Here is a 9,473-nt window from a genome sequence, read left to right on the forward strand (position 1 = left end):
TAGCTTTTCAGAAAGTTCTTCAGTCTCCTCTACACACTCTTCCACTTCAGGTACATGAATATCATTGATTACAAAACCCTGGGAAACAGCAGAACTACCAAATGGAGGAATCTTGCAACCCAGAATCCCTACACGGAGGAAAGCTGTTCATCAACCACAAACAGCCGATACATAATACTGCTTCCTGAATGAAGAATAAATATCCATTGTTTGAACTTTTATAAATTTTAGGGTTGTTTTTTTTTTCCTACAGAGAACATGACCCTAACAGGCCATAGTAGGTGAATGGCTTGGTATTCCAGTTTTAGCAACGGTTGCCATGAGCTTGCTCAGTGTAGGTCTCTCTTGAGTGACAACCTACCCTCGGTGGACTGACACATTCAGATCCTCAAAGCTGGAAGGCTGGGGGTCCCAGTCCTGAGCTGTGAGAAATTCTCCAATTAAAATGCCACCACACAAGGTCTCTTGGAAGTGCTATTTCTCTCCTACATATGCCTGTGAGGCACATACATTTTCCTGACACTTCCTTCATATTTTCAGTACTTCAAGGATAAAGAGAGGATGGCTCAGCAGTCAAAAATCACAAATTATGACGGCCAACTAGGGATGGGCAAATAATAAACCAAAAGTACTGGAAATACATAAGCTGGTATCTCTATCCATTGTGACTTGAAGTGTTACCTTAAAACCAGAGGCATCAATATCACAGAGAAGCTTGTTAGCGAAGCTAAAGTTCGAACACCAATCCAGCCTTCTGAAACAGAAGCATCATTTTAACAAGAGCCTCCGGTGATTCGGGTGCTCATTAAAGTTCAAGAAGTGGGGCCCCTGGGTGGCTCATTTGGTTGAGCATGTGACTCTTGGTTTAGGCTTAGGTAATGCTCACACAGTTTGTGAGTTTGAGCCCCATGTCAGGCTCTGCACTGACAGACAGCCTAGCTCTCTTCCTCTTTTCTCTCTGTTCCTCCCCTGCTTGCACTGTCTCTTTCTCTCAAAATAAATAATTTTTTTTTAATTTAAGTTTAAGAAGCACAGAGTCAGCCTCTCCTCTCCCACTTTATTGCCTCGTCTTTTCAAGGTGAAGGGCCTGCGGTTATATGTGTAATCAATTTCCAGCCACTTTTGTTTCCCAAGAAGCAGATATTAAAGGAGGAGAAATAGGTCTGGAAACCTGGTATCACCTGCCTTGTGAAGGAGCCTGAATGTGGGTTCTAAAGATGAATTCCCAAAACATTTTCAAAGTCTTCTTCATTTATTTACCTTAAAGCTCCAGAAAGTCTCCAAGGCTTCTTATAGGCACATAGATTTCCCTGTACGTCACTTTTTGTCCTAATGGGCTGACCCAGGAAGTGATCCTACTCCATAAAAACTCAGCCTTCAACTAATGGGGCCAACTGAGCTCACCCACCTTTTGTCCCCAGAATCACCTATGTCTCCTGTTTGTGCACGTGTTAGAATTTGCTGACTTTAAATCCCTGGATCAAAATATGAAAATAAGGGGAAAAAAGCCATTAAATTTCAGAATAAAATAAATTTTATTTGTATTCACCAAGAGACATATTAAAATAAGTAATCTCAGGGCATTTTACACAGTCAGGTGTTCATCCAATCCTTTTATCATCACCACCTGCTAAAGGCTCTAAAGACAACAAATCAGTGAAGGTTGGAGAAACATCTACAGTTACACCCATAAGGGGAACAACTATAACAAGAAATACATTATTTCACTTTCCAGCCTCGCTTCGTGGCTTTCCGTCTGCCTTCCGTTCTTCCTTTCTTTCTGATTTTAAAATATATCCTGAGGCATTTAAGAAAATGAATATGTTCCAGGCAATTAAGTAAGATGACTGAAATCTATTGCTTTTAAAATCCTAGTTTTTTCAGAAACTTTAGTTTATACTTTATCAAAAATCTATAGCAATGGACTTCTTTCAAAGTCATTCCACTTTCTGAGAGTCCCTGATTTCCAAATAATTTCAAATAATTAATAGACAGTGTCATAATCTCCAGGATTTTGTCATCATTAAAATGAAATAGGCGTCTGTGTCAATAGAAGCACTAACACCAGCATAATAGTTCAAAAATTCTTCTTCTGAAACCTGGGGGGAGAGGGGAGATAAAGGCAAAGGAAAAGAAGGAAATGGTGTCAAAATACGTGAGTCATAGTAGAGAATTTTACATTCTCCCTGAAATGTTTTCTATTGAGTCTGATTTCCCATTGGCAATCAAGAAAAATCAAGTAATTGAGGATCAGGGTACCTGGCTTTCCTTTCCCCTCAAACATGGGCATTTGCAAGGTTTGCCAAACCACTGGCCATCATTTATTTCGCATTAAGATAAAAATATTTAGAACTGTGCTATTCAGTACAATAGCCACTTGTCACATATGGCTTTCTAAATTTAAATGAGGTAAAATTAAACATAATAAAAAACTGAGTTCCTCAGCTGCACTAGCCACATTTCAACAGCTCAGTAGCCATATGTGGCTAGTGGCTGACATCTTGGAGAGCACAGATGTAGAATATTTCTTTCCATCATCACAGAAGATTCTATGGGAGAGCACTTCTCTAGAGCATTCTTTGTATGATCATACTTGTGATTATTATTAATACATTAGGGGAGAGAAATTTATAGTATAAATGCACAGATAAAAAGCTCTTTAGGGAAAGTTTAGAGTGATCACATAAATCAAGATAGAACTAGAGAGCGGGGTACTTCCCAGCATCCTTGGGCACCCAGGAATCCATGATGCCTGGTATTCAATAGCAGAGGCAAGGAACTAGCAATATAGGAGGTGCTAGAAGGCCAATTTCTTGATTTGGTTAGGATACGTATTAGCATTTCATAGTTGTCCCTGTGCCTCCTGTAATGGGAAATGAGAAAGTAAAAGAGCAGGAATCAGCCCCCAGGTTCCATTTTGCTCTCATCCCTCTTAACCTCTCCCAATCCTCAATACCAACACATAGAGTAATTCTATTGCCCACAGTCCTAGGGGCACCACTCAGAGGCTGGGCATTGTACGAACTTGCTTGGCCCGCTAGATGGAAGTAGTCCAAGCCTGCAAGGAAATAAATGTTAACATTAAATGTTCAAACTCCCATTCTTGGCTGTCAAAATAATGGGGTTTTTTTTTGGGGGGGGTGGAGGGGTGGATTACTTTTGTTTTTTTAAAAACATGAGCGAGTACAGTTTGAACAGGGCCTTATCATTTTTAAAGAAGAAATTCCATCACCTGCAACTGAAATATCACACACATCACATTTTTAAATGATCCAAAAGCACCGTCTGGGAAGTCAACTTTTAAAGAGGCATGATACATAACATGTTAGCTAATAAGAAGAAAGAGATTTTAGAAAGAACTTAAAACAGAAACAAAAGCTAGATGAACCCTTTTAGTACAATAGTTATTAATGTTTTCAGGCCTTAAACTAAAGAAATTTCTATTAAATCAGAATCATGTTAATGGCAAGGCATGGTATGATAAAATGACAATGACAAAGTTGGTATTATATATTAAACCATATCTAATTTTGTAGCTCAAAAACCTCAATTTCTGGCTCCTCAAAGTAATATCCTAACTATTGCTGTTATGACACATTCTTGTTTTCAATGCATATCTAGCTTACTACTGTAAGCATGTGTAGCTTTATAAACAAAATATTTTCAAATTCATAGCATAAATGTCACGGAAATTCTGCTTTATAGAATATTGTTTTTCAGCTTCGATTTCTATTTAAAATACAATCAGGATAGGATTTACATATAGGAACACCTCAATATCTAGTAAATAGTTTCTGTTAAAGTTATATAAATAAAGCATTGCCATCAAACAATTGGCCTAGGACGGTTTTCAGATATGTGGGAATTTTTTAGGACTAGCTTACTAATTATATCCATACGCAAATAGATCTCTCTAAGTATGTATAAAACACACATGAACGTAGGTAGGCACAGCTCTTATAATCTTTATATACTGACTTGCATAACAGCCCATCCTTTTTAGTATAGATGAAACAAAAGTAAATTTAGCAAAGCTTAAATTAATAGTGATTTATTATATTTACTGTGCAGCTTCAAAGATAATCTTAAATAAATGGATGCTGAATAATATTGCTAAATGAGATTTGAGGCATGACTAAGTATGTAATCTGTGGAACGGGATTTATTTTCCAGCCCCCCTTGGAAACTAAAAGAATGATCTGGGTCTCATAAGGCAGTGCCTGACGTTTGGTAATGCTCTGCTTTGGGGCTGCACTTTATCCCATCAAGGTGGAAGGGCTCTGTGGCTCCATACCACCATGGCAAAAGCAAAGTACTCTGCCGTCTGTCATTTTCTCTCAATTACAGGTTCCTTTCCTGTTCTAAGGCTCTCTCCAATCACTGATTGTCATCAGTTCCGCATGTGGCCTGAGTGTTTCTAGGAGACAAGCAACTCAAACCTTTCAAATTTAAGATCAAGATGTTCCCAGAATCAATACCAGTGTATTAGCACCAAGTCTTAAGATTGGTAGAAAAAAAAGTTGCTCAAGTCTTTCATGACAGGATTACAAGCTACATACTCAGGCCTGGCTTCAAAATTTCAGGTACTTGATCTCTGAGTCACAGGGCCCATCTTAAATTTATTATGGGGTCTACAATATATTCTAGAATATATTCTAGAATGAAACTGGAGATGAATGATAGTTACATGGGCAGCATAATGGGTGTGACCCTGTGCACATTTCAGCTATCTGCCACTTGACCCCATGTTGGGAGTGAGAGTGGGAACAGGAAACCCGCGGCGCTCACAGGAACTTTGGTGAAACGGAAATTGCATCACCCATGTTCAATGGCTGTTAGTTAGGATTTGTGTAATACTCCAGAGAAACCATAAACAAACTAATTCCACTTATGAAGAGGAAGAAGAATCTAGAACAAAAGAAAATAGACCATTACATTTGGAGATTTTCCTTTCCCTGAGACAATATACCTTTCTGGTAGTTGCAAGGTCCATTATCAAAACTTCGGCTACTGGTTGGTGGCTCATAGTTTCAGTGTGTTGCACTCCTAACAAGCACCTTCCACTCTATTCTGCTGAGGGAAGATACTGGCTTTGGCGAAGCAGGTGTGAAAATAAAACAAGAAGGTCATGCTATTCTCAGAGAGGAAGAGCTGCTTCACCACAACCTCTCACCACACTAACTGAGGTGGTAAAAGAACTCTTCTCACACAGCAGTGTTCTCAGAACCCCCATCAATCATTTGTTTATGTTGCTTTCAACAGATTTCACCTGTCATCTGCTTTATAAGATATGATTTTAGGGGATTCATTTAGTGAGGCTTTTTATGACAAGAAAAGAACCGGCTATCTCTGTCAAGGCTATGTAGTTTCCACATCAGCGACCTGGAAGAGTACAATGCTTAGAAACATTGGCTTTCAAAAGGATCAATTATATGAAGATCACATTATATGGCAACCTATCATATCCTTGGCCCCTTTGTTTTTCCTTGAATCATAAGCATTTCTGAAATGTTAAACTTTGCTGCTTCTTTCAACAGGCTCTTAATTTAAAAGAAGAGCCTATAATTTCCAGGAAAACAATTCTGTGGATTGAACTGAGAAATTAGAATTTGTGGGGGTTTTCATTCTATGCACCAGAGAGTTGTGCATAAACCCAAAAGGGTATACCACTCAGAGATATTAGTAGAATTTCAGGAAAGAGGGGCAGAAGGGCACCCACACACCAGCAAAGAACTCATTTGGTTAATTTCATCTCTCCACTTGATTAAACATCAGCAGAACAAATGGCATCTGTACTGCCTAGAGAAGGTTGAATCATTACTTACTTGAACTTCTCGGGTTCAGTGAGGCAAACCACACTGGCTAAGAGAAGTGAAGGGAAGACACAATGGTCTGCTTCCAAGAATAGAGGGGTATTTTCCCAGCATTGTCTTGATAGATTGTCTACATCGCCATATAAAGGGATGCAACAATCCCAGCTTCAGTGCCTATGCTTCCTCTCCTCTGTGATCTCTTAGCTCTGGGCTATTAGTTTGATATGAAAGCCAGTGGTTTTGTTTATATTCATTCTAGCTCCTTCCTCTACCCCCACAGCCTAGAATAGAACAGGGCACATAGCAGTGACTCAATAAATATTTACCAGTTAGGTATTTACATGTTGGGTATTCAACCTAACGCTGTGATGCAACAAAGCCCATCTACAGCCTACTTGGCAGGGGCCCAGCTCTGCCTTAGAAAACTGCTACTCTAGGGTGTGAAGTGTTACTCCATACTGCCACCAAACCACCAAGAGCCACACATCAGCCCCCAGGGTGCTATTTGGGCCTGGGGGAAAAACTCTATCAATGTTTGAATATCTACAAAAATCAGAAAATTAGCCTTGCTGACGGACAGAAGGAATCGTGTCTTGGACTGGAACACGGGTGCTTCCTGGATTGCTCACCTGCGCTTCTGAAAGGAACTCGGGCAGGACTATGAACCAGCCCTTGAACAGAGGCTTAGTTAGGGTCAGACCTCTGTTCCTCCCCAGGTTTGCCTTTAGGGGGAGCTAGAACTCAGATTCAGCACTGATACTGTCGACTTATTCTGACCAATCCCGATTCTCAGCATATTCACATACGCTGTTTCTGTTTCAGGAGAAGCTACTAAATCCATCCTCTTATCTTTGGCTTGTTTATTTACTTGCTCTCTGGGGTTCAGGCCCCACAGGGAAGGTCCTTCTACGGGTTATTTTGGAGATTTTTTTTTATTGTGTTTTACTTTCTGACCTCAGTACTTGCTTTTTAATTCGCAAATGGAGTAAAATTTAAATTGTGAAAGTCAAATAAATAGAAAATACATCCAGAAAAGTATTAGCAAATTATTTTTCTTAAATCACTCTTCTCTGTCTCTCCCACTGCTACCAGAAGGAATAGAGTTAAATAAGTGACTCTGACTCAGCCAGAAATCACAAATAAGGCACAAAACAGGAGTGGAGTGATCCTTAATCATCAATTTGTTAGATCTTGGGGGTGGGGGGAAGACCATGGAAGAAGCCCTTGGTGGAATTCTTGCTTGTGGGCCCAGAACCTGACCTGCCAGAAGGGATATAACTGAATGTGACCAAATACACTGTGAAGCACGTGTTATCTAAAATCTGTGAGCTATGGCCTATGCCCCATTTAGACAGGAAGCAAAAATATCACTGGGGGAGACGAAGCTGATAGCTATGACCTAGTCCTTGTTCAGAATCACATGCTAACTCTATGGCCCCAGTTAAGCAGAGGCATGAGTCATTCCCAGAATCAAAGACATAGATCTATCTAGAGCAGTAGGCTTGAAACTGCCCATGGCCAGGAAACCAGGGACCTCTCCTTAGCCATAGCAACAAAGTGCAGGTTACAGAAAACATGGATTTTTTTTTCCTATACAGCCCATCACAATTCTGATTTCTACCTCATTTCTATATATTTCTTCATTATATTTGGTATCTTTCAGCCTGCCAATCTCTATATAAGCTTAGATAATAAAGCCAGTGGAGAACCAAACTTGTGTCATTAATTTCTGAAAAAGTAGCTTTCCAAAATTTGGGGATGCTCCCATCCTCAAGAAAAAGGTCACTTTTCCAGCCTGTCATCAGAGTCTGCGGGAGTTTAGCTTCTTGACAACAAACAAACTGCCATGATTCTCACCTGGAAACACCTGCTCTAAACACAAATTTTAAATCAAAGTATATCTTGATCTCAACTTCCAAGTCTGTGAGACAAAAAGTAAACAAGTGAGGGGCGCCTGGGTGGCTCAGTCGGTTAAGCGTCTGACTTCTGCTCAGGTCATGATCTTGTGGTTCTTGAGTTCGAGCTCCACATCAGGTTCTGTGCTGACAGCTGGGAGCCTGGAGCGTGCTTCAGACTCTGTGTGTCCCTCTCTCTCTGCCCCTTCCCTGCTCATGATCTGTCTTTCTTTGTCCTTCAAAAAATAAATAAATGGTAAAAAAAAAAATTTAAAAAGTAAACAAATGAATTGGTACAAAATATGGCAAGTGTGCTTGACCCTAAATCCAGAGTCACTTAAATACTTGGATCTTAAAGGGGGCTATTACCCCAATCCATACCCCCAAGCCAGGGGATGAGAGCAGCCAGGGACAGAGGAGACAAAAAAGGATGGTCCTTGATTACAAGGCAGGTGGTTATCACCTCCAGCACCATAGCCAAAGGGCTGATCACTGTTTTTATCTTTGGCTCCAGACACAGAACACATAGAGGGAGATTGATAATTTCAACATCTTTTTTCTAACAACTGAAGCTGCCTTTGTCTCAAAGCCTTTATGGGGAGATTCTCGCACATTGACAATATGAAGCCAAAGCTTAGAGCAGGAAGGAGAACACTTTGGGCCATAAACTGTCAAGATGGAACACCCTCTTTGAAGTAGACCTGTGACCCTTGTTTATGTCATAACCCACCTCTTGTAATGGTGGGAATGTCAACATCATTGGCCCATGGCAGGGCGAGGGGAGATGAACGTTCCACCAGACAAAAGTTTGATGATACAGTCTGTTCACTCACAAGACAAGAGGTCCCCCATAAAATCTGAGAGCACAGCCAAGCGTAGAATTTTAACCATAGGGATCGTCCTAGTTCTACTGCTCAAGGAAATGGCCTCCCACCTCACAGAAGCTTTAGATGACCCAAAAATGTCATTCTAAATCTATTCACCAAACCGAAGCTCCCCTAAACCATGGGCAGAGAAACTCAAGATTCAGGTATAAAAATTGAGGCTGATGTGTGGTTCTCTTCTGGTCCCCAATTTGGAACTAAAGCTCTTAAAGTCAGGAGGGTGGCTGGGTGGCTCAGTCAGTTAAGCATCTGACTCTTGGTTTCAGTTCAGGTCATGATCTCACAGTTCATGAGTTCAAGCCCCTCATCTGGCTCCTCTGTGATGATAACATGAAGTCTGCTTGGGATTCTCTCTCTCTCCCTCTCTCTCTACCCCTAACCCCATTCGTGTGTGCTTGTGAGCTCTCTCTCCCTCTCTCTGTCTCTATCTCAAAATAAATAAATAAACTTAGAGAAAATTTACAGTCAGTCATAAAAACAGATGAATTCTCACTCTTAGAAATAGACTGTCTACAAGGATGTGGAGAAAGACTGTGGGTGCAGAGGAGGGGATTATAATTAAAATACTCAAACTTTTATTAATGGCCAAGGAGGGCACCTAATGTTTATTAGACACATGTACGTATCCTAGAACCTGGTTCTAAGAGCTTTCCAAATCTTATTTTAATTAATTCCTATATTAGAGCTAAGGAAACAGTTTCAGAGAAGTTAAGTCACAGTTAACTACACAGTGTTATGTCTGCCCTAGAAAATGCAGTGTGTGTCAACAGCGAAGAATCACTGTGATGAACATGAAATCAAATGTGATCCTGGTTTGGGGCTGATGTTTAATCATTTGGAGCCATGTCTGGACCCAGTGCCCTGGTCCCCAGGTCCTACAT

At 40.4% G+C, this 9,473-nt stretch overlaps 1 long non-coding RNA gene across 1 annotated transcript; it reads right to left on the reverse strand.

Moving 5' to 3' along the window:
* Positions 1 to 693: 693 nt before the first annotated feature.
* On the reverse strand, positions 694 to 5,926 carry LOC144228406 (uncharacterized). Its single transcript, XR_013334188.1, has 3 exons — positions 5,826 to 5,926; positions 1,409 to 1,475; positions 694 to 754 (listed from the first exon to the last, which is right to left on the reverse strand). It is a non-coding gene; the product is annotated as an uncharacterized LOC144228406 (long non-coding RNA).
* Between the last annotated feature and the right edge of the window lie 3,547 nt (positions 5,927 to 9,473).

This window comes from Crocuta crocuta, unplaced genomic scaffold (genome assembly GCF_008692635.1).
Source record: "Crocuta crocuta isolate KB4526 unplaced genomic scaffold, BGI_CrCroc_1.0 scaffold150, whole genome shotgun sequence".
NCBI classification, from domain to species: domain Eukaryota; kingdom Metazoa; phylum Chordata; class Mammalia; order Carnivora; family Hyaenidae; genus Crocuta; species Crocuta crocuta.